Source organism: Eretmochelys imbricata, chromosome 1, assembly GCF_965152235.1.
Source record: "Eretmochelys imbricata isolate rEreImb1 chromosome 1, rEreImb1.hap1, whole genome shotgun sequence".
NCBI lineage: Eukaryota > Metazoa > Chordata > Testudines > Cheloniidae > Eretmochelys > Eretmochelys imbricata.
The window spans coordinates 58181991-58207286 of record NC_135572.1 but is presented as its reverse complement, the minus strand read 5'-3'; the positions used below and the strand labels follow the sequence as shown (position 1 = coordinate 58207286).

The 25296-nt window shown below is 39.8% G+C and overlaps 2 long non-coding RNA genes across 25 annotated transcripts in view; one reads left to right on the top strand and one right to left on the bottom strand.

Moving 5' to 3' along the window:
* Window positions 1–4465, bottom strand: part of LOC144261432 (uncharacterized) — a 68449-nt gene extending 63984 nt beyond the window's left edge. For 9 of the 18 annotated variants that reach the window (XR_013345282.1, XR_013345266.1, XR_013345273.1 and 6 more), the window contains exon 1: window positions 4139–4338. This is a non-coding gene — a long non-coding RNA (uncharacterized LOC144261432). Of the gene's footprint in view, window positions 1–589; window positions 657–4138 lie in introns of all 18 variants that reach the window. The other 9 variants (XR_013345267.1, XR_013345270.1, XR_013345292.1 and 6 more) reach the window with 6 other exon arrangements.
* Window positions 4466–7516: 3051 nt separating this feature from the next.
* LOC144261476 (uncharacterized) overlaps window positions 7517–25296 on the top strand; it is an 86545-nt gene continuing 68765 nt past the window's right edge. For 3 of the 7 annotated variants that reach the window (XR_013345297.1, XR_013345304.1, XR_013345295.1), the window contains exons 1-3: window positions 11285–12731; window positions 13142–13915; window positions 19500–19626. This is a non-coding gene — a long non-coding RNA (uncharacterized LOC144261476). Of the gene's footprint in view, window positions 7778–8853; window positions 9871–11284; window positions 12732–13141; window positions 13916–19499; window positions 19627–25296 lie in introns of those variants that run through there. The other 4 variants (XR_013345302.1, XR_013345296.1, XR_013345305.1 and 1 more) reach the window with 4 other exon arrangements.

Sequence of the window (25296 nt, the reverse complement as noted above, 5' to 3'; positions counted from 1 at the left end):
ATTTACTGAACACTAGTGCCTTCACACAACCTATTTTTGTTGACATTTGTTTATTTTCTCTGGGAGAATGACAGATCTGCAGTACAACATAATACCAAATCCAAAGGCCAGAGTTTCAGAGCAGACTGGATTTCAGGTAAATAGAAACTGACCCCATAGTGACAGTGGCCCCACACTTCCTGCTTCAGCTTTTGAAAGAGCTCCCCACCAGCTAAGTCATTAAACCACTTCTTGTTTCCAGACACTGACAACTCTGGAATTTATTTTACACTGCTATCATTCAGACTACTTACAAGAATAGAATGAACTGTTCTAGGCCCAGATTCTCTGATGCACCAAAGCTCTGGTAAATGTAGCAGAGTTGGGGAGCCATCCAGTAGCTGGTTATAGCTCTCTGATCTCTGCCCAGCCCTGTCTCTGGTACAAGTTAGAGCACCCTAAGGGCAGCTCTAATTTACCAAAGCTGACATTGATCCCTAATTGACTGTCCACCACCTGAAGATAGCTGGAGTGCAATGATCTTTAGGCATAGTTCCTAGGATGATGTTGCAAAAGTAACCTATGATGGCTCTTTGCCTGCTGGACTTACCCACATCAAGGGAATCTTCAGCAAGTGAGATAAAGGGTAGTTTTCATCTTTTTGTCCTAATTCTCACCTGTTTTTTGTATCAAATCAGAAATTATGAAATGCTTGGAAAAGTGCACATTAGATTTCTTATGAAGGTATATTAACAAGAAGACAACAATAATTTACCTAATTAAGTATATGCTGAAAAATGTACGAAGTTATCTACTTGGTTAATGAAAGTTAGTGTAGTGTCATTGATAGTGTTTTACTGTTATTAAAATACCATAATCTGAAAAGATGTATGTACTCCAATCTTGTGCAATAAAACATTTGGAAAACAACAAGGCTTATAAAAATGTAACCTTATTAAAAATATCTAAAATTTGAAATCCTAAATGTGAAATGCTTGCTTTCTTGTTTAGAGGAAATAGAGCAAAGATACAATATAACAGAGAAAGCTAGCAGGACAAAGGAGATACTATCGACTCATTCCAGACTGCCAATTTAGCAGCTCAAACTTAGCTTCCTTTTTACTTTTGTAACAGTAGGGAACTCAAAGCTTTTCTGTCTATTTTCTGCACAAACAGAAACACCCAAACTTCAAAAAGTAATACACTACTTTGAAGAAACCAAAACCATCAACAAGTTAAAAACTGTATGTACCACTAACTGAAGTCCATGATTCTTACAGTTTCCACTGGGTAAATGTTTATTATTTAGTTGTATTTTTAGGTTACTGCACTAGAGAAAAAAAGTTTTTTTCACCAAATATCACTGTCTGTAAAACACTTTTTGTTGTTTTTAGTGTGATATGGATTTATTGACTTTCCAGTGGGTAAGTACTACTTCAGTATTTTGACAAATTTAATAAATGAAAAATTGCCTTTGATGTCTCAAGTATACATTGCAATATTTTGGTAATCTTATAATGTTAAAATGATAAAATAGAAAAAAATAAGAGAGGATGTGAGAATTAATTTTTGGACTCTGTATTCAAACATGCTTTTCTATTATTTTTAAATGTTTATTTTGTGCAGAGATTAACTTTTGAACTAAGGTGTACCATGTATTGTCCTCTGTCACAAACCTACTATGACTGGCCAGTAAATGTCATTGTTCCTGTCATTTGTATAATAAGTAATACAGTATCAAAAGTATATTCCTAGGAATTTCACAACACTAGGATGGTTTCCTGTGTGGTCTATCTTGTTCATATAAAATTTTTGAGACAGCAGTTTAGCTGTTCTGTGTCCAGAAATAAAACTTAAATCTCTTATGATAAATTGCTTCCTGAACATACAGTATTTGTTTAAAATGTCCAGTGTAAATTAATCATCATTATGTAAAGCACCCAAACATGGTATTAACTGTGATACTAAGGTAAACATTTCAAATGTTAGAAATCTAGTTTTACAAAAGAGCTACTTTACAGTAAGCAATACTTTTAAATCTAGAGGCAAAACAATGGATTTTGTACTTGTTTATTACTAAATCCTGAACTGTATTAGTACACCTTCTGGAGCCTTTAGAATGCACCACCTGTGATTCACATTTACTTTAACATATTACCAAAAGACAGACATGTTGGGAGCTGTTAGAATATCTCTCAGTTATTAAGATTTGTGCAAAGCCTGAGTGACCAGGCTTTTTTTTTTTTTTTTTCTTGTTATAAGAGAGGTAGACTAAACAAACAGAACTAGCATGTAATGAAAAGCTCCACTCATCATAGATGTTGCTATTTTGAAAGGACTGAAATTAGATCATTTTAAAATCATGATCCAGACTCAGAAAAGGCAGAAAAACAGGGCCCAGTTAGAACCCATCCCCCATTTCTCCAAATACAGAAAAGCTTCTGTGTGACTCTCAAAAGTTTGCTTATCGATTTGAGAGCAGAGCCCCACCCTTATTGAAAAACAAACAAACCAACCTCCAGTATTGTACAGGAATGACCCCAAACAGCAGTACGTGTAGTGGTTTGGACTATACTGTAGCACACTAGAATTCTTTCCTTATGCTGACGGCTGCTATTTAATAGACGATGCAGGTTTTATGGGTAACAAGTCCCTTCATGGCTTTATTGTCCGACCTATAAACTATTCCTTCTGCCAAGCTGTTGCCGCTCAGTTTCTGGGTGTTGGGAGCCATGTAATGGAGACAGATGGAAGGTGGAAGTGATATAGGATGAGAGAAATTGGCCCATGAGTTCCAGAGGCTACTGCCAGGCTACAGGCTCTGTCCCTTGTCTTGCTTGTGCAAGACTGGCTCTGGTGCCTGTCCCCTCCCTAGCTAAACAAAACCGCTTGTAACTCCTGAATGTTATTGCACAATGGGAGGAGGCTCCTTCTCAACAGGGCTGGTCAGTGTCACCTCCCTCTTTCGCCCGCCCTCCTGCTGGCTCTCTGGAAGGAAGTGGGGATCATTGGGCACTTTCCTCTTGGGGTGCTATGGAAGCCAGAGCCCTCATCGCCCCTTCATACTGCAGAGCGGTTTCCTCCAGGATCCAGGGGAGGGAGAAAGGTGGGAGGGAGCCAGCGGAAGGCCCCGCCGCCTGCTGTTGTCAGGGTGGCGGTGACTTCATTCTTTTCTTAATATAGAGTCGGTTGTCAGGCTCTGGACAGAGCCGGGCTGGAGGGACTGGCTGTCAATCAAATGACGTCACAATACGCTTGCGTGAGCACTGTAAACACTAGGTTCTGGTCATTATAGCTCTGTGTGTGAGGGCGCGCGCGCCTGGGCTGCTTATCTCCCTGTGTGTGCCTGGGACCCTCTCAAGCACACTGTTCCCTTCCCCTCCGCTTTCTGTGAGAGCAATGTCATTGCCTCCATGATCTCTCACCGTGTAGAGCTCAAAAGGTAACATAATTGGAGGGGGGATGATGTAATTCTCTCCCTGGCCAGTAGCTGCCTACGCTTACACCGATCCTCTGGTTACAGGGGAGGGGGTTTATCTGCTCGGTATTAGCTGCCCCCAACATGTCGTGGAGATTGGGGGAGGCTGACCCCCCAAGCAAGCACAAATGCACTCCCTTTTAATCCTGAGTGATTGTGAAAAGGTGGAAGATCCTCTCTGTCTCCAGCTCCGACAGCAGATTGGGTAAAGGCGAGCCCAGTACGGCGTGTGTTCAGTAAACACGCCGATGAGCTCTGGCGGTAAACAAATCTCCTACTAGCCTTTTTAACACAGCAACTTGCTTCAGGCAGCTCCCCCTAACACACGCACGCACACACATTTCCCTTCTAACAAAAGCCTGTTTAATATTGGTTAGTGCGTCAGCTTTGTTCTGTAAGCGGCAATAACTATCCCTATTTTTATAACCTATTGTAATATGTGACAGTTGATATCCCGACTAACCCAGCTCCTCACCACACACACACCCCTACAGTATGAGACCCACGTACACTCGCATGCCCCTCCAGTTCAGTGACAACAAACCACTATGGCTTAGCTCCCGCTCTGAAATCCCAGTCCCTCTTTATTTCCTTTCTATCCCTCTGCCTTTGCAATGTAGCAGATAGAAGAGCAAGAATCCTCCCTTCCCCCCAAAAAGGAAATATGTGAATTGCACTTACTGATCTGTCAGAGGAGGAAAAACACCCTTCTTACTGTAAAGCAAAATAGCCAGTTGCAGGATGCTGCCAGTATTATGAAAAAGCGAAGAAAAATCTTCCAGTAGCGATATTACCCCTAGATTCGGCTGTTTAACCAGAAAAAAAAATTAAAAATAACAACCCCCCTGTTGCCTTTTTTGTGCAGTTTCAGCAAAGCTGCGAGGAAGTTGGTCCTTTTGTTCCACTATTTATAGATTGCGTCAACATTGCGAAAAGGAGAAGGCGGAGCAGTGGCACTTACTCCTCAGAGAGAGAGGGAGAAAAACCCAGCACACACGCGACCTTAAGTACACAACACTGCGACCTCCTCCTCTCCTCCTCCTCCACCACCCCACTGAGCAGCGCCAGAGATCAGATTCAATCACGTGTCTGAGGAGAGCACCAGCCTGCCCAGTGCCTGCTTAGTGCTGCCTTGCCATGCACAGCAGCAGCAGGGAGAAGCTACTCTCCCCGTTCTCAGGGACTCTGGAGCTCGCATCCAGGTTATGCTTTATATGTGCAGAGGAATGGATTTCCCTGAGTATCACCCACTAAGCTATTACAAGTGCATGTCACAGTGCCCACTGCTGTCACTTCTGTGTTCGCCTCCATTGCCTCTCATGTTTATATATTTGAATACACTCGTCTGTTTTACTACAAAAGAGTTCTAAAGCGAATTTGTTACAACCCTACCATGGCAAATTCTCAAGAGATTAGTACGCAGGAAAGGGGAAGCAGCATTGCTAAGACCTGTAGAACACTCGCTCTCCTCTCCGCAAGTGCGCCGAGAATATATGACAGTTCCCTTTCCATTCCTACCATGTAGGAGGGGAGGAGAGTATGTCAGGGGAGATTCCTGGACTGTTAATGACAATGCATTTGCTGAGAGAATATGTAAACCTTCCATTTAAAGCTGATGTTGAAGTTATAAGACTCCTTCGCCATCCAAGAAATGAAACTGCACTTTTCTGGCCCGAGGACAGCGCCTCTGAACTGAACATAAACAAGGACTATTGCAAGAGGGCCTTCCAGTGAAACGAAATCAAATTGGCTTGGTCGTAAGTGTTGTTTACGTTCTCAGTTTCCAATCGCTGAACCCCCTCTTTCTGCTACACATTTAATTTTTCCACATTTGGGCTAAAATAGTAAAGCACACTAGTGAGTGGAGACCGGAGAGTCCAGGGGACTGGAGCACATGACTTATGAGGAGAGGTTGAGGGAACTGGGATTGTTTTAGTCTGCAGAAGAGAAGAATGAGGGGGGATTTGATAGCTGCTTTCAACTACCTGAAAGGGGGTTCCAAAGGGGATGGATCTAGACTGTTCTCAGTGGTAACAGATGACAGAACAAGGAGTAATGGTCTCAAGTTGTAGTGGGGGAGGTTTAGGTTGGATATTAGGAAAAACTTTTTCAGTAGGAGGGTGGTAAAGCACTGGAATGCATTACCTAGGGAGGTGGTGGAATCTCCTTCCTTAGAGCTTTTTAAGGTCAGGCTTGAGAAAGCCCTGGCTGGGATGATTTAGTTGGGGTTGGTCCTGCTTTGAGCAGGGGGTTGGACTAGATGACCACCTGAGGTTTCTTCCAACCCTGATATTCCATGATTCAAGATAAATTGGCACGGATGAACTCACATGGGACCTAGGATCTTTCTGTGAGCTTAACTGTGTCGTTAACAAGCTGAAAGAATATGTGCTTTTTTGGAGTTTATTGTCACCTGTCTCTTAGGGGCCATTGGATGGGATGGTTCCAGTGGTACCCTCTGCGTGAGAGTCTGCGCCTAAAGGATGGAAAGGGAGGCCAGGCACTGGTCTTGTTTGAAACTGCTAAGCGCTCTCTAAGTTCCTATCTTGGGTCAGCAAGAAGTTGGTGCTGCCTCTTGTTACCTCAACGAAACATTCATGAAACTTCTGCAGGATTGAGAACCTTCTATGTTTAGAAGGAGAAATCCTTTCTGCTAGCACGAAGGCCATCTATATATGTATACTGATGCACATTAGAAAGGAATTGAAGAATAGAAGTGAGGCTAAACGATTTTGTGCTAATGAACCGAGTGATGTGATTGTTCTAAAAAAAATATGCAATGGACATGCAGGGAGATATACTGCGTTTGAACAGAAACTATGGACCTGGTGAGATTTCGAGGTTTTTTCTTTCGTGTCCTGCGGTACCTGGCCGGATGATTTCCTTACTGTTTATGTTACATTACAACGGATTATTTTCTTGAAAAAAATATAATAGTCACTTTGAAACCCCCAACCCCCTCGCGCGCGCACAAACTCATCTTAATGCAAAGTGGAGGAAGGGCTCTGATACTGTGGCTCACTTTTATGAGAATAGAAAACTCTGAACGACAGTGAAATAAATACATATATTGTAGTTATTTTCTCATCTTGTATCCTGATCCTGGTTTATCTTCTTTGCAACTTTGCGCTTGGGAATAAGATCTCCCGCTCTCTCCATCGCTGCTGCTGCTGTTTCGGCAACATCCGACACTTTGCTCATCCTCGCTGAACTTTTCCTTAGCACTATGAGTATTTTTTTCTGTCGTGCTATAGTAAACAACAAAAGAATTTAAATAAACGAGTCTGAAAATAGACAATATTCGGTGTCACTCAGAAGACTGAGTTCCTTCAGTGTGTAGAGTTAAAGCCGTTTCAGAAGGTGCAGGTTTTTAATAGCTCTTTGTATAACGTATACGATTAATTCTATGAACACTTAATGATGGTAATAAAGAGTCAAACTAATGAGTAAACGATGAATAAACAGTGTTGGTAAGAGTCCAGAATTGAATAGACAGTAGTTAGGCTGTCAAATGCTTTTCTTAAAATTCATGAAAAAAAATTGTGAGTCATTGGAACAACTTTTAAAAATATGCTTTTAGGACAAATGAAATGGATTATTGTGATGGGAATGGACAGAGGATAAAAGCAGAAGGTGAAATGATTGAATAGCAAAAAACAAGCATTCAGACTCCAAACATTGGCTTACAAACTTAATGTAATTGCCCAGATACAGGTTAAACTTCAGTAAAAGCACTGCGTTTAGAAATGTTACAACAGCTCTTTAGAAGTCTCTAAAGAAAAGCTGAATTGTTTGAATTTAGATAACTAGGAAACTCGTTGTGACCTACATTGCTGTTCTGAGTCAGCACTGAACAGCCAGCTTGCAAACTTGTACACACTCCAATTCTTACCGTCAGCAACGGATCTTTTGGGTGGAGCTCTTTTCCGCAGTTTCTGTAAGCACTTTATTTGGTGGTTGCTAGTCCCATGTTTACAAATAAACAAAGTTAGATGGAGAGACAAGGTGGGTGAGGTAATATATTTTATTGGTAACATCCTGGGATCCAGCAAGGGCTACAACTCTGCATACAGAGTTACATGGAGTCCGATTCTCGCCTCATATCTAGCATTGTCAAAACTGCCTCCCTACTTGCGGTTTTCAGTTCAGTCAGAATAGATGCAATTTAAGGTTATTTTAATAGCTAATTTGTTAGTAAAAAGATTATTTAAGCAAATATAAGTTTCTCCAAGTTTAGAAAGGAGGTAATCAGAAGAATGGCACTTCATTTTCAGAAGGGCTTTGGATTACTTAGCTGATCCGATAATAGATGTTACGTAGGTAAGAGCTATTGCATGATACATACCGTTTTTCTTTCTTAATACCGTAGGGAGTGTGTGAAGTTCACAACCAGAAGTTCTTACCATATTGTTTTCCATATCCCTTGTTTAATACACTTTAATACAAGCTGTGCAAGGGCTATATACCAAGTGTCGATGTCCTTAATTAAGGTTTATAGTTTATTCATGTTTGAAGTGAAGTTGGACATAGTTGAAGAGGCTGCATGTTGAACACACAGTTGAACACTGAAGAAGCGAGAAGACACATTTTAGCAGTTTGATCGGTGATCAGTACATATAACACTACACCCCCACTCGTGCCGAGCGAGTGTCTAAGGAAATCAGTCAGACTCCGCGTCCATTTATATTCAAAATGACAAAAAGAGTTCAGATGAAATACCCTGGGAAACTCCGCCTTTTGGAAAGAAACCCTTTCTGTGTTTTTGTTTATTTTTTAATCATGTCGTTAGCACGAGCAGTCAAACAAACGCCAACATTCGTAGTCTTAAATTTATGGATTCTAAACAGAGATTTACTATGGCTGATCACCAATTTGTAGTGTTCCTTTATTTACATCTTTTTGCAAGCTCTTATATATTTCTTGGGAAACAAAAAAACAAACAAACAAACCGAAACACATTCAGTAAAGTATCAGATTTCAGAATCAGTCAAGGAGATCAAATCCAATTTCCTTCTATTGAGATTCGGGACCTTTCTTTCCTTAAAAAATTACTTTTAGAACAATTATGTTTATTTGATTCGGCACTGTTTACTAATAGCTTTTAATAGCTCATTGTTTCCTGAAGTGGTTACATTTCAGTCTCGCTTCTTAGTATGAAATCAGCGAGGCTTCTATATAACGATTGAAATCCACCTCCTATTCACCTATAACAGAAACGAGAACAGAAAACGTCAGTTCTAATTTCGGAGGGGGAAGGGAGGGGAGGAACGAATAGATTTTTTTTTTTTTACAGTGAAATGGCAGGTATCCAAGCTGTGTTTCTTAGCTCATGCTTTGTGAGACTATAGCCTACAGTAGGAAAATTCGCCACTTTTACACCTCCATATCTGGTTCATGCTAGTTTAGTGACACTCACTAAACAAAGCAAATTTAACCGCTGTAAACTCTTAAAAGGAAAAAAAATATTCCCTGACACGGAGAGAGATTGTTAGAAACCTCAGTTTAAAACCTCTCCTTTTCTTTCTAACTGTCAAATACAGCTGAGAAAGTTTTATGAGTACGGTTCGTTCTTGGAAGAGGATCAGCTATATTTAAATGGGAGAGGGTGGGTAATAGGTAGGTGTTTTGGTTATGCCTGCCGGCATAATCCGACACCCCGTTGCTGTGTCTAAACCGAAATATATACTACTAGAAGATCTGAATCAATCTTTTTATTTTTATTTAAGTTTTATTTCATAAGGATTGGAGTTTTCTGGGAGTCCTGAAGTTTCTCCTGTTATTTCAATCCCTTAAAGCTCCACGAAGCGGGGACCTGGGTCAGCCCCAAGAAATAAAGCCTTGCACCTACTTCTCGAGTCCAAAGCGTCGAAAGGGTTAAGGAGTCCTGAACGGGGCTCGCACAAGGGCAATTGGAAAAAACAAATCGCTTCCAAGACATCCGTTTAGTCACTACGAAAAAAAAAAAGGCTCGCGAAACATGGTTTGGGGAAACCTGCAGAGGAAATGGACACAGTCTGCGTTTCAGGGCTCAGTCCTCACGGTGAAGCTGAAGGAATCAGCAGCTTCCAGTTAACACAATTCAACCCCAGATGATTCTGTCAGTGGACGTCTTCTGGTCATAGGGCTGCTTAATTTCATGCGTATTTTTTACCACCACATGAATCAAGCACGCCCGACCAGGTTTTTAAGGATTGGATGATTTATATGCATCAAATCGGATCTCTGAAAGCTTTTGTTTCACCCATGTGCTTGATAATATTTCTGTTATCAGTAGTGTGCATCTGTAAATGTTAAGAAACGAAAGTTAGTCCTTTATTGTGACATTGTAGGAATGAAAATGTAGAATATAATGAAGTAACCCTTTTATTACGTTTCAGGGTAACAAATGACGGTAAAATAAAGTTTCGGAGAAGGTAAGTGCAAGGAACTAGACTGTCCCGGAGCAAGATCGCTTTAAAAAAACAGAGAGAAAAAGACCCATGTATATGTAATTACAAAATGTGATCTGTATGATTTGCTTAAGTAAATTAGCGGGTGTTTGAAAATGTGCTTGTCACTATATATTGAATTAAGCATATATTGCTCTAAGTAATGAAATAAAATAATCTGGATTTGGTCAGCATCTACCTTATTGTTGGTAGTCTATCTATAAGTCTTACCCCGTTTCTTGTTTTGGAACATTCGCCAAAACACTCAACCAGGGATGTGATTTTTTTGAAATATATTGTTTTAATAATGAACCACATGTGGGGGGAGGAGGAACAATTCGCTGAAGCAGTGGCTCTCAACCTTGTCAGACTACTGCACCCCTTTCAGGAGTCTGATTTGTCTTGTACCGCAAGTTTCACCTCACTTATAAACTACTTGCTTACAAAATCAGACATACACATACAAATGTGTCACAGCACACTATTACAGAACAATTGCTTACTTTCTCACGTTTACCATATAACTATAAAGTAAATCAATTGGAATATAAATTTTGTACTTACATTTCAGTGTATAGTATATAGAGCAGTATAAACAAGTAATTGCATGAAATTTTAGTTGGTACTGACTTCACTAGTGCGTTTTACATAGCCTGTTGTAAAAGGAGGCAAATATCTAGATGAGTTGATGTACCCCCTGGAAGACCTCTTTGTACCCCTAGGGGTATGTGCATTAAAGAACTAGTAATACAATTTGTTTAATGCTTATTTTAGGAAGGAAATATTGTTTGTCTCCTCTTTTGGTTCCACCTGTCAAAATATTTGACTTCTGGGAACAACTAAATATCTGTTTGATGGACAACTTGTTTGAAAGAAGGTAAACATGAAAATCATCCTACTGATGTCAGATTTCTTAGCATTCTATTTCCTGAGGAACTTTTACTTTGAAATGTCATGGAAGCTATAGTTTTGGTTGTATTTTTTTCCGAGAATCGTAGGGTAATCGGTTTCCTGTTCCTATCATATTAAATCCTGCTTAGATTTGCACGTAGAATTCACATGGGTCTTTATGCTGACTCATTTTTACAGGTAGGTTTATGTTACGTTTCTATAGTGGCATAATTATATTAAGATTCTCTTTGTTAACTGCTAAAAAATTTAATTGTTTATCAATGCAAAGGTCAGCACAAGTACCACTTTGCAGAATTACTGCAGTTTCCAGTGCCCTTTGCATTGTATAACGGATTAGATGTTCATTTTGGTTTATGCCAGTTATCTCACTAAATAAAAGAGAGTCACTAACTGAGTCTCTGATTAGGATTTACAGGCTCAAAGCCACATTCTTCCAATGGATCTCGGGGTGCACGGGGCATACACGTTATGGCTCCATATGGTAAATATTTCAAATGTTCAGAATACTGGTTGTCTTCCTGTACTCTTATTTTCCCCTGGAACATAAACAGTTACTCAACATTTAATATAAGGTACAGAATTACCTCACATTTTAACAGAAGTCGAACACTATAATTTTTAAAAAAGTTCAAAGGATCAGAAAAAGGGCATCATTGTTATAAAAAAGCGTCTCTACCTTTGTTTTAAAGAATAAATAGCAATTTTGAAATAGATGTAGAGACACCGACACTCTTGTCGGTGTGATGACTCTGTATAAACAGGATATCAAATACTTGACTATTTGACTCCCTAGTGACGTAAACAGTGTAACTCCAGCAAGACGGTATAATAAAAATGAAGTATTTTAAAAATTCTTCAGCAAATGACACAGACTCAAGAACTCTGGGCAAATAGTGTATTCAAAGCTGTTTCCTATTTAGGTTTTGGCTTCCAGAAAATGGGCAATTATTATCAAAAATGCTATAACTTCACATGTGGAGAATATAATTATCTTTTTGAGTCATTGGACATTCAAAAAGACAGAAATTATGATGACACCAACCCGGAAATTAACTTGTAAATTGCTGACAAATAAGTGAAACTTTCCAGATCTAGTAGCTAATTGAAATAATTGAGCTAGTTTTTCCTCTTGCAACACTAAAACCGAAATGTGTGTTTTTGACATTTCAAACTTTCATTTTTGATAGATCATTCATCGAGAGCCAGAGAGCTGTCATTTAAATATCTCTTTCCCTTAAAGTATGAATTAATATCGACGGTGCAAATGAGTTTATCTTAATCGTCTGTAGGTAGCTTTGTTTATACACAGAAAACTGGTTTGCAGTGCATACAAAGTATATTTCTTCAATTCTTGCCAGGGATACCCAGCTGAGATAGAAAGTCATAGGATGTATTTGTCCTATCACGTTTTCGGGGCCCATTACGTAGGTTTTTGGTTATTTAGTTTTTTGTTTTAATGAGGAATACGTTAGAGGAGTTCTAAAAATGAAGCGCTTATCCGAAACTCATATTTTGCACTGAATACTGCTCTGCCTATATCTTAATTGTTATGTCATATGAAGTGAAGAATGACCATAACTGAAAGTCTGGCAACATTTACATTGCTAGCCCTGTTCTTCGAACAGCCCAGCCCAACAGATAGCATTATCACTTTTGCAAAGTGACAAATACTTCTCTCTAAATAATTAATGTTAGCTTAGTTGTTGCACCCACGGCTTATCTCTATCCCGCAGACACCCTAACCAGTGAAACCAGTGGACGTGCAGCAGGCAGCGGCTGCTTTGAGACCTTCCTTTCCTTTTTTCCTTCTCTTCAGAATGTTGCAGTTAAAATGTTGATATTTTGGTGATTCTTACATTTAACATCTGCAGCTGCTGGTGGTCAGTGTTTACAATAATACACCCTGTAAAGAAGGTCTTTTATCTCCTGCCTTGGTACGAAAAGTATGAAGAAAATAGAAAAATAATTTGGTGTTTAGCCATTTGATCAGACGTTACACCTAGAACACTATTTGCGCTAATATTTAACTTTTTTGAGGGGTGGGGAGGTAATCTGGAATTTCCCCATGAATTATAAAACTATAAATAATATAGCTGGATTGAAAAATGATGAAAAATAATTTGGGGATAAAATTCAGCAGACCCAGCAATTTTGTACTTTATTTTATTTACTTATTTATTTAAATTTTTGATTGAAAGGGCATCTGATTTCTAATGTAAGTGTCACATTGGCCGTGCGCTTTTCAGCAGCAGGATTACTTAATTAACCCTTCGGGTTGCAGCTACATTGCAATTAAAAGTTGCTGAAATATGTCACTATATTTATATCTATTATTTATATCTAGGTTTGTTTGACTAACATGGAAAGCGTAGGAATGGATTCTTTGCTACAGAAAATCCTCAGTATGCATTTGAAAAAACCGACCTGACTGCGGAAGACAAAAAGAAGAGTTGTGTTTTGTGGATATACTGCATTGAGGCAATCAGTAAGATCTGAAAGGTGGGCAAGCGTTTGTGAGAAGCAGCCTCAGAAGTGCTGACAACCTATCACAGAAAAGCCACACAGGAGACACCCGCGTTTGACACACTTCTGCGTCTGGAAATCTGAAGCGATCCGAGCAGCTGTGAGGAAGACAAGAGCAAGAGAGAATAGTTTTGAAGTGACAGCTGGAGAGAACCACTGTGTTCAGAAGGTCTAAACTCCTTATTTCTCTCAGTCCTTAGGAGCGCTTATTACACGCCCGCCCGGTAACTGGGATATGCAGAAGGCATATGCAAGCACTTATTTTCTCGCAGCCTTGCATCTGGGATCTATTCAATAATACAATGAACATTTTAAGAAAAGTACTGCTCTTAGAGCGTCCTTCAACTTGTGGCAGAAAGGGGGATCTGATGATAGTGTGTGAATGTTGGGATGTCGGTGCCTTAACAATGTTCCCTCGGTCTACTCTAGACGCCTGTATGCGGCCAATAAACTGATGTAAAAATCAAGGCATGTCACTTCCTGTACTTTATGAGCGTTTGGGCCTTTCACAACAACCAGGAAACACTACAGAGCACCAAGATCTGGAGAGGTTCCTACAATCTAAAACTCAGATTCTGTTCTCAATGACACCAAGGTAAGGGCTTGATTCAAAGTGCACAGTGGTCAGAGGTAGTTTTTCTACTGACTTCAAAGGGTTTTGGATCAGACCCTTAATTCTGAGGACTTTCAGTGAAGTCTGTGGATGTCTGGACTTACAGATGTCACCAAGCAGAATCGGGAAGGGGGGAAATGAAAATAATATATGATATTCACTTAGCAACTGATGTAAAAGGAGGAAGAACCATTCTGAATGCTAACAAGAAAGCTCTCTCCTTTCCTTTTAAACATTATGATGATTGGTTTAATTTTCTGACACAGGAATGAATAGAAAGAAACAGGCCTTACCATTAGTCCCTCTGCTTTATGCTCCAAAGATTTATGGGTAAAAGTTCTCTGTCCCATAGTATATCACTCCAAACAACGCATTCTCCCTGTGTCAGGAATATATATACTTCAAAGATTTGGGTGATTTATTTTAAAAGCACTGTTCCATGGATTAGGTCTAACTTTTTGGTTGTTCCAGGTATTGCCCAAATGGACTAGATCTAACTCTTGGTTATTTTGGCTGCCTTATTGTCTCTGATGGAGTTGTGTAAATGCAAATAAACATGATCATCAGCTCCTTCCCTACCCTGTTTTCAGAAATCCAGACTGAAAAATAGTTTTCATGTAGCAACAGAAAGCTCTTTACATGTAATAAAGCTGACTGGAAAGAGTGTAGAAAGCCTCCAGGAAAGATTCTCTGCTAGAAGTAAACTCTAGAGTGAAGTTTGTTTTCCCTTTAGGATCAACACGACATTGAAATTTACAAACATCCCCCTGTGGCTCATTAATTAGAAATAGTAGCTCTTTATCTCTCATATCTAAGATATAATACTATATAATATTATAATACCATTATGCTGCTGTATTTAAGATAAAGGTTGTTTATATACCACAGAGATATTTTTATTTGAACAGATAATCAATTTTTGGGTGAAGCATGATGTGAAATGTTGAGTGTTTTAAAGAACCTGGAGATAAAATGATAGCATCAAGCAATTTGATTATTCTTCAACTGCTCTGGATAAACTGTGTGGTTTCCTCCCTGGTCATTTGTTTAACCCATCCCTCTGCTATAAAAATGTCAAACCACCACTCCCATAATCTCTTTGCTAAAGACTATTTTTGAGTCTTGGAACCCTCTTCAGCAGTTGGCATTATATGGCGGTTGAAACTACTCATCTCACCAGGTTGTGAGCTGAGCCAGATCAGAATACAAGTCTGCAGGGGTGAAACCCTTTCACTAGTACCTTACATGAGCAATTTCCTTTACAGTTCAATGAAAACCTGTTGTACAGATACCATTGGCCTAATTTTGCCATGGCATAGCCACCACAATTCTATTTGTTGCATGTGATACCTTGGCCTCTATAATCTAGAAATTGAAGGACATGAGAAAAACAAAGCATATCTTAAAAGTTTTTGAATATTTAACCTGATGTGTGGTTTTTAACTTTATAGACTTGTGTGCTGATCTGAGTCAGATCACCGTCTGGTGAGCTGAGTGGTTTCAGCCTCCACGCAAATTTTGCAAACTGCTCAGCTCTACTCAGAACCTATGAAAATCAGGCCACTAGAGTGCAATTATGTGACAATGGTTCAGACAGTGCAGTTCAATCTCTTATAATTTTGTGTTTAATTTGATAATTGGACTTATAAAGCATATCAATATTAATCAATTTAAACCAAAAGTAAAGCTTACTCAGAAATTATCACTAATTCAGAAAAATGTTTTCTTTCCATTAGCACATTTTTATTAGAGACACTGAATTTCATTTAGCCGCAGCCATATGAATTAAATGGATCAAATTCAGCAATGACATACACCCCATACAATCCCATGGACAAAATTAATCCATGGTGAAATTGTATTGAGTTTAGCAGAGTTACACTAGGAATGGACTTGGCTCAATAGGATCACCTGGGATGCAACTCAGCAGTGAAAAAAGCCCACTGTGTTTCTCTGTGTATATCAGAGTTAATATTTTCACATTTGATTAAAAGACTAATTTGTATCTGTTCTCTGGCACAGAAATGGCATGTTACCATACATTAATTGATGATCTTGCAGGAGTTCAGAGAAGAGCAACCAAAATGATGAGTGGGTTGAAGGGATTGATTTATGAAGAAACTTTAAGGGAATCTATATAGGTTGGGTAAATGAAGATGAAGAGTTTGTGTCTTTGAAGAGGCAATGAACCTGAAAATAGTCTACAGATATTTGTAAGGTATAAACACCAAGGGGGAAAGAGGAATTATTTGATGTGGTACATAGACATGGAACTAGGAGTAAAGAAATGGAAGTAATAAAAAGACAGGTTAGACTGAATATTAGGAAAAACTTCTTTACACAAATGTCTTAGTCTGTGACATAGTCTCCCTAGAAAAGTGATGGACACCTCATTACTTGGGTCTTTTAAAATCAGGTTTACCAACACTCTAGAAAATGTAGCCAAATAACAGCTAAATATTATTACTTAAAAGTGCTGTATGGAACAGTTCTGTACTGACAGAGAGTTGGACTCGAAGGACGAATAAGAGGTTTTCATCTCTGAAGACTAAGATACCTTGTTTCTATGGCAGACTATAATATAACTGCTGAGTTTCTCACCAGCATGTGCATACCTATGTGTGTGTATGTGTGTATAGCTTTTCTGCAGTATAATTAACTGACCTTCATTCTCAGTTAAAGCTTACAATTCCAGGGCCTTCTGAAGGGTTCAGCTATCTCCAGTGCCTTTAGGATTAATTTCAGCCTGCAAGGTGCCAAGTGTCTTCAGAGAGATTTTTTGTGCACTGTCATTTTCCACTGAAGTTAGATCACTCAAGGCGAACTGGTAATAAAGGGCCCAATCTTTCAAGCTGCTGACTAGAGCTGGGTGAAATTTTTCAACTGAAACTTTTTTCAGAAAAAAATGCAGATTTGATGACACCAAAATGGTTTGCAAATTTGTGTCTGTCTCGCTAAATTGTTTGTGTCAAAACCAGCCCCCTCCCTCAAGAAATATTCTGAAAAAGTAAAAATATTTCATTTCAGCATTTTTAAATGGAACATTTTGATTTTTTTGGTTTTTAATGACTTAGCTTTGAAGTGTTCTTCAAATATTAAGAAACACTCAAAATTAAAACATTTTCTTTGACCTGAAATGATTTTTTAAAAACTTTTTGATTTGCTGAAAACTTAGAAAATTCACAGTTTTTGTGTCAACACAAAATTAACCTTCCCCCCACCAATTTTTTTTTTGGTAATTGCCAGCTATCTGAAAAATCCATTATTCACCCAGTTGTAGTACTGAGTGCGTTCTGGTGGGTGCCCCTAACTGTCTTCAGGGACAGTTGAGTGCACTCAGAATTCCTGCTGAAGTAATTTGGAAGCAAATGTCACTCAGTAGTTTGCAGGATTTGGTATGGTAGGTTGGTGGAGCTATTTAGCACAACCAATGTAGGGTCAGTCAGTCATATTCCTTTTCTCAGGAAGAACTTTGTATCCCAGCCACAGAGCAACAGTCCACACAACATCAGAAATGCAACAAAAATGTTCCCAACTCAGGATTTCTCACCTAGACCCAAGTTATGAGTTTAGAGGCCAGACTTCTTCCAGGTGGTCTTGTTTCCTGTTCCTGGAGCTACTGTTTCTTCTTCGAGTGCTTGTTCATGTCCATTCCAATCAGGAGTGTGCACGCACACGTGCACAGTAGCTGGAAGATTTTTCCCATAGCAGCCTCCATTGGTCACCCACCACCTACTCAGTTCCTCAGATTTTTCCTCAGATTTTTCCCATAGCAGCCTCCGTTGGGTCAACCTACCACCTCCTCAGTTCCTTCTTACCACCAGTGATGCTTAGCTGAAACATCCCATAGCCCTTGCTTAGCAAGTGCCTTTATCTCTGTTTTTTGTATATAGTTCTCTGTAGTTAGTGTATAGTAGTTAGTTAGAGTTAGTTGGGGGTTCCCCCACTTCCAACTCCCGGGAACTGGGGTATTTCACGGTCCCCGGGTTTCAAAACCTGTGAGGTCTGTGCTAAGCACATGCCAAAGAGTGACCCCCATGCTTCTTGTCTAAGGTGCCTAGGGGAAGGTCGCCAAAAGGACCAGTGTAGGATCTGTTGCGAGTTCCAGCCCAGAACTATTAAAGAAAGGGAACAGTGGCTGAAGGTTCTGCTAATGGAGGCAGTTCTTCGCCCCCACTCAGACCCGGGTTGGGGGACCCCGCATCCAGCATCTGCTCATCAGCCCCTGGAGTGATACTAGTCCCATATTTAGTTGTTATCCCTTTGCTCACCATCAGGACATGCTCTGGGGGCATAAGTCTTAACCTTAGTTTATTCCCAGCTGAACCACACAGTCCTGCAGTCCAGACTGGCCCCCACTAATTTCTCCTCTAAGCATATCATCACATTTGAAGTATTTGCCTGATGGTGGCAAATCCACTCCTTGGGTCCTGCCAGCAGCACTATATAGAATTGTTCCAGGACAACTAACTACACTATTTCCTCACGGTAACATGTTTCTAGCTTTAGCCAACAGTTGAAGAGATCCCAGAATCAGTGATCAAGGGTGAGAGCTGTGGAAAACTTTTCTGTTCAGAATTACTTGTGATTTTCTTCCTTCTTAAGCCCTGGTCCATTCCAAATGGGTGATTTGTGTAATTCATAATAACTTTCAGAGGTATACATCATCATACTGCTTGAGGCTTCCTAGTCAGGCATAGGGCCAGCCTGAGTACCCAATGGTCATGGGACCACCAACGTGCAATCAGAGATCTCTATATACACACTCTATGTCATCCTTAGTTGTCATTTTATTTAGGAATCCTCCTTCCATAGATGTGGGAGGAGATGTGGCATTATCCATTCCATTACCTGCAACAAGAATCTCTGCTTGGCTTCTTGATGATGTTCGTGGTCATGCTGCAAAAATTGCTACTGCTGAAGCAGTTACAGCTGCTAGAGCTGCTGCTATTGCGGCTGCTTCACTAACCACTTTAGGCTTTCTTTTTCCATGTTATAATGGATCAGTTATTACTTCAGTATCTCTGAACAGTAGACAGACAGGTCTGTTTTTACAGAGACAGCTTTATACCTTAGTCACAAAGCAATAGTTAAAACATCAGAAATGTAACAAAAACTGTTTCCCAGATCAGGGTTTCTAACTAGAGCTGAGCAAATTGACTTTGTGGTTTGGTGGCTGAAATGATTTTTTTTTTTAAATTTGGTTAGTTCTGAACAGTTTTTTTTTTTCATTTACTGAAACAAAAAACTGAAAAAATTTCTTTTGGGTTGAACAAAATGTTTTGAACGTCATTTCGACTTTTGTAAAAAAAAAGTCCTCATTTTTACTCAGCCGAAACTATTCATTTAATTTGAACTGAATTGTACCTGGCCTTACCCATCTCTTTGTGTTTTCCTGGGTTCTTTTATTAAAGCTCTAATTCCTTGTCCATTTTTTACCTGGGTAACATTATGTTGTGTCACATATGTTTTTGAAGGTTGGATATGTCTGCATGTTTATGATGTAATATTTATTTTTATGATTGGTGCATTGTGCCTAAAAATAACATCATTTATCTTTTCATAGCACTGGTGAAAGTTGATGAGTTGACTGCACTGGAAACTCAGGTTTTCTCTTTAACCATATTGCAGTATGGCAGGCTTTTCGACATTATCCCTGTTCATTGGCCCTGACCTGGAAAAACTATGTACAGGTAATTTAATCTTTTGCTCATTCAGTCTTGTGCTTTCTGCTGGGACAGTCAACTGTGGTGCCAATTGCTGTGTGTGTGATGAGAACATCTAGTTTACCAGGACAGTGTTTGAGGCTAACAGCTCATTTGATGTTGGCCATCAAACAGCCCTCAGATAGTAATGAGTTCTGATCACTACTCAGATATTATGGTGATAGGTGCTATAGAAAACCAAAAGATAGACTGATAAAACTATGGATGGGCACTATTCACAGTGAACAATTTATCCAATGAATATAGTTCTTTTTCTGTTAATGAATTATCTGTGAACAATATGTGATTTTTGTTAATTTATTTATTCATAATTGTTCAAGAAATAATTTATGCAAGTGTATCTCAGCCTGATGTTTGTTCATTTCCGCTATATCTGCTATTGGTTACTTGTGGTGTATGGCTGGTCACCTCCGTCACATGGTATTGTTTCTGCTCCTTGATAAGATGACTGAAACTTTATAAACAGGGGATAAGCAGTTCTGTCATGAGTAGCAAATATCGACATTTGTTCACGAATACCCATGTTTGCATGTGAAAACCAATTTTGGTCAAAAATAGTAATTCCTAAACATTTGTGTGAACAAAAAATGTTTCACATGAGTGTTTGTGGAAAGGGGTGTGGACATAGTCTAATTGAAAATTGATTCAGAATTTACAGAAATATTCCCCCCACCATTTGCTCTGTTCTGGATATTATGGACCTTGTCTGGATTTGAACCAATGACATTAGAGGTGTAGTAGTGGGTCTTTTGGCCCAATCCTGTATCACTGAAGTCAATTAATTTTGCCATTTATTTCAGTGGGAGGAAGATGAAGTCCTATATCTCTGTACTAATTACTTGAACCATCCATTAATCCTTAAAATAATTTATCTAAACAAATCACACCAATATCTAAAATCATTCTTTCTGAAGGAAAACAAAAAGCAAAGCCCATGTAACATGAATATTTCAGTTGCTCTCTTCATGGAACCTAGGAAGCAGAATTTTTACCATACCCTTCCTTCTGAGTTTCATGAATCTGTATTCATTGCTGAGCTGGCTGTAAGTAGACTTTCCATATCTGTGGTTGTGCTTACAGCAGAGCTATATATATATCATGACAGATCAGGGACTTTCCACCATCTCAAAAAATAGTCTTTCTATAAAATAAATTAAAATACAAGTACAGTTTTCATACTTTGAAGGTTGGAAATGGAACATAGAATGAAAATAATATTATTCACATCATAAACTATTTATTTTACAGTTACATTAGTTTACTTAAAATGAGGCTGAGTTTCATGATGGTAGAGGAAATAAAGAATGTATTTGGGCAGTCTCTATAGAGGGTGCAAGATCAGATGTGGGGGGAGATAGTGGAAGTTTGTCTTTCCATGGATCAAGGGCATCTGGGTGTTGCCTTTCAATGTGGAAATCACAGGAAGGTTGGTCTAAAGGAGAGAATGAATACATGGGGACAGATTCTCTGGACCAGTAAAACTCCATTGTGTGGCTCAGGTTAGTACCTGTTTGGCTACAGCCCCTCACTTTTAGTTACATCCCTCCCCACTTTGGAGATCAACCTGAGTATCTGGCTCGATTCATTACTTAGATGACAGCAATATCTTGGAAGAACAATGGTCTGGCACAGAGGCTACTGCCAGCCTCTCAAGCGTATAGGTTGGTCCAATTTTTGATGACAAGCATGTGAATATCTGCAAGTAGGGTTGGACCACAAATGTTCCATAACTGATTGCTTGTCAGTATGTATATTTGTATCCAGCAGTGCTAATGTACTGACAAATTACTCACACTTTACTCTCTGGGGTAGGGATGTGAAGCCATACCCCAAGGCTCGGGTCACCGTGATGGTGAAGGGGGAGATGCAGGCCATGATGGTAGGCCTGGGACCGAGGCTAGCTTATCCTGTCATTTTAGGTCATGACTGGAGGGGATTCACAGAGGTCCTGCGTGCTGTGAACCTGGGGGTCCCAACACCCTGAAGTAGCTTTTGAGGGAGACCTGTTTGAGGAAGCAGATGAGGCACCCAAGAACCCTAACCCAAATGGCCAAGCAACCAGAGATTCTGACTGCGACCCCCTCAGATGAAGAGGTCACCCTAGGGAACCCATTTGGGAAGAGGCCGAGTTTGGGGGCATACTTCAGCCTGGACCAAAGGGAGGATCCCATGCTCAGTTGGGCCTCTGAACCACTGACTTGCATCAATTGGACCATGACTGAGCCCCATCGGACAACAATATATGCCCACTTCGAATTGACCGGTGACCACCTTTACTGGATCGACCGTGATCCTTGGACATATGACACTTGAGCGCAGCTCGTGGTACCCTGATGTCACTGATGTGTGGTCTTGCAACTCACCCATGACATTTCAGCGTCCGGCCACCTGTGTCATGAGAAAATACTAGTGCGAGTTCTGGCCTGGTTCTTCTGGTTAAACAATAATAATTTATAGAGCAGTTCATCTCCAAGTGTCCCAAAGGGCTTTACAGAATAGTGCTTAATTCTGCGCTCAATGAGAGCAGCATGAGCAGGATCTTGCCTTACAAATGTAATGCACCACAGAACGCAGCCACCTCTGTTGTGGAGGTCAGTGGACAGTGCCCAGCACATTACTCCGAAGTGTGTGGTTGTGAAGTTTGATCAAGTCACCAGATCAAACTCTTACTCTTACACAAAGCACCGTGGAATATTCAATGTTCAGGCAAAGCAGATCGGACCTTCATTTTGAAGATCTTATCCAAAAGACCTCTGATTGCAAATGTAAATGTATATTTATTTGAAAAGGTACCATCAAACAATACCTCATACTTAAATGCACTTGCAATCAAAGTGGTGTACAAGACCATCCTATTACTAAATAACAGGATTTCAGCCATCCCAGTCTATTCAGGGTTAGTGCTGTGCATTGCCATGCTAGAGAGCTGAGTTCAGTCTCTGGGCTGGCAGGGGATGAGTGCAGTGTGGAAATAGAATGTTTAGCTTCTGAGATCAGGAAAGAAGTGTCATTCTTAAGAATGGTGCTGATGAGCTCCGAAGCCAGTCCCACATTGCTTTCCTCAGCCACAAGGAAAAAAAGTTCAACTTGAGATCTGAGAAATGGTGGAATGAAAACGGGGATTTTCCAGGCTCCAAGAGAGCAGAAGAAAAGCCATATAAGTCTGTATAACTCACTTGCTGCTCTCCAAATGTCAGGTTTGCTTTCTTACATTTTGGACATTGCAACAACTTAAAAAATCACAAAGAATGGCATTTTGAGAAGTCATATTACTACAGATGGGTGGAAGTGTTGCAAGTGACTTCAGTAGGAGCAAGTCTGAGCCCATAATGGAACTGTTCGTTGCAATGTTTGATAGAGTACAGCACAGAAGTACTTCTTTAGACCAGTTACCCATCTTTTATTGTCATGATCTGCCAACAAATATCTGTCACCATTTCCGTATATTAGTTTCTTCTCTGAGGTGGCCTCTATGTTTTTCCACTTGTGGGAGTCTACTAAGCAGTACAAACCCTAGAAGAATAGACTGAGGCATTTTAATTATACAACTACTGTAGAACTGTCTTCATAATCATACATCAGATCTGGATGCCAAATCAAGAAAGTGGTGCTGAGTAAAGGTGCAAACAGAATTCCAGGTACCAGCCCTGCAGATTTCTGTGATGGAAACATTGTGGAGGCAAGCCATCAATACCACCTTAGCTGTGTCAGCTGCATGAAGAACTCCTTTTGAGCTCCACTAATCCTTATGGAAAGTGGACCAGAGGTCTCCACAATTGGAATGCTCTGCCCAAGTGTGACCTTGAATCTGAGAAGAGCTTGACACCAACAGGGTGAGGTTTAGACAGAGGTCTTCCTGGTGCTGACATAATTGCTAGTACTGAGAGAGATGCACTGGTAGCATCAGTAGGTCCCTGCTGAGAAACTGCTTGACATTGAGTGTACCTTCGCACCAACAAGACCCAGACAACAAAGTTAGTTTTTCTCACACCAGAGCAGCCATGGGACCAGAAACAGAGTGTTCCATTGATTTGGTTCTGGATGATGGTACCAGACCTGAAAATGAAGGCTTCTTCTTTCCAGTTGGAGGGGGCTTAAAGGCTGAATTTGGCAAGGGAATTGTGCCCTGACCTGAATTGGACCAGTGATCTAGCTCATAATGTCTCTAACATCAGGAAAGCCTGGATCCAGGCCTGCCTGTCCTTTCAGGCTTGATATGTAAAAACACAGCAAGCCAAACAACAGTTGAGGGGAAGGACTTTTCCAAGGCACATTAGACAACAGGTATGTGCACACAAGTCTGGGAAGATGGAGAGTATGAGATACACCATTTACACCAGACATTTTTTCAAACCTTTGGGGTCCAGATCGGACATGATGTCCTGGAATTGAGCTGGAGTTGGTCTGGGAATCTAAAACTAAATAAAAGCTTTAAAAACTAGTATTAATGAATTAGGAAAGTCTTGTAAATTCACCCTCTCCCAAATTCCTTGGCTTGAAGGGAAGGTCTCTCCACCTGCATCTTACCGCAGAATGGAAGGAACATAGGCAGTTGGAGTTCACACAGCTTCTTATAACCTTGGTTCTAAAAGTTTCATACCATGAGGAGGGCACTCATGTTTTCCCAACAGGCACGGCTTTCTAGTAGGTTCCAAAGCTCAGGGGCACAAGAGGGCCTCATTCTACAAGTGGGAATATGCTGAGGCCACCTCAAAGAAGAAATTAAATATATATTTCAAAGTAGTTTTGGTTATTGCAAACAGGGCTGTTGAAACAATGACAAAAAATTGAATTCATTCAGTATAAATAGCTGCAAAATGTACCAAGAACATAACTGTTGTCTCAACAATATTATGCTGCTGCAGTTTCTGTCACAGTGATTTTTCCCCCCCCAATCTATTTTGTAAAGGTCAAAGTGTAAAACCATGTTTTTAAGTGTACTTCTGACATAATTCTGCAGAAAAGTAATTAAAGAAGATGAAAGTGACCTTTACTCACATGGCGCAAAACAAATGAAACTGTTGTATTCTTTCTCCTTCAGCAATTTTCTTTGATGCTTATGTCTCATAGACTTTATAGGTGATAAAAAAGCAACACATAAGATTAGTGCACATAAAATTTGTATGCAATTTTGCACTCACATTTGCATGTGCAATTGCTATGACTGCATGTGCAAATTCAGAGATTACACATGCAAATGACTAATTAATCGCCCCATTTGTAAGTACAGTGGCAGTTGCAGCAATAGTTTAGACATGCAGTAAAATACATGTTTTTAGCATATTCAGGTGGTCACCTACTTTTTAAAAATGTGGCTTTATAAATGGGTATTTTACCTGTCACAGAAATAGATTTAAAAAAATCCTATAAAGCAGTGTAGTCTTGAGGAGTGAGCACAACACTGGGAATCAGGAATGCTAATCCTGGTTCTGCCACAGACTTGTAACCTTTCAGTTTCAACATCTGTAAAATGGGAATAATAGTATTTACTCACCAATTTCCAGGGGTGTTGTGAAGCCTGATTAATTAGTTAATGTTGGTTCAGTGCTTTGAACATATAAAACAATATAAAATGCTAATTATTATTTACCCATCTTTATAAAGGACTTTGAGATCCTTAGATGAAAAACTCTGCTA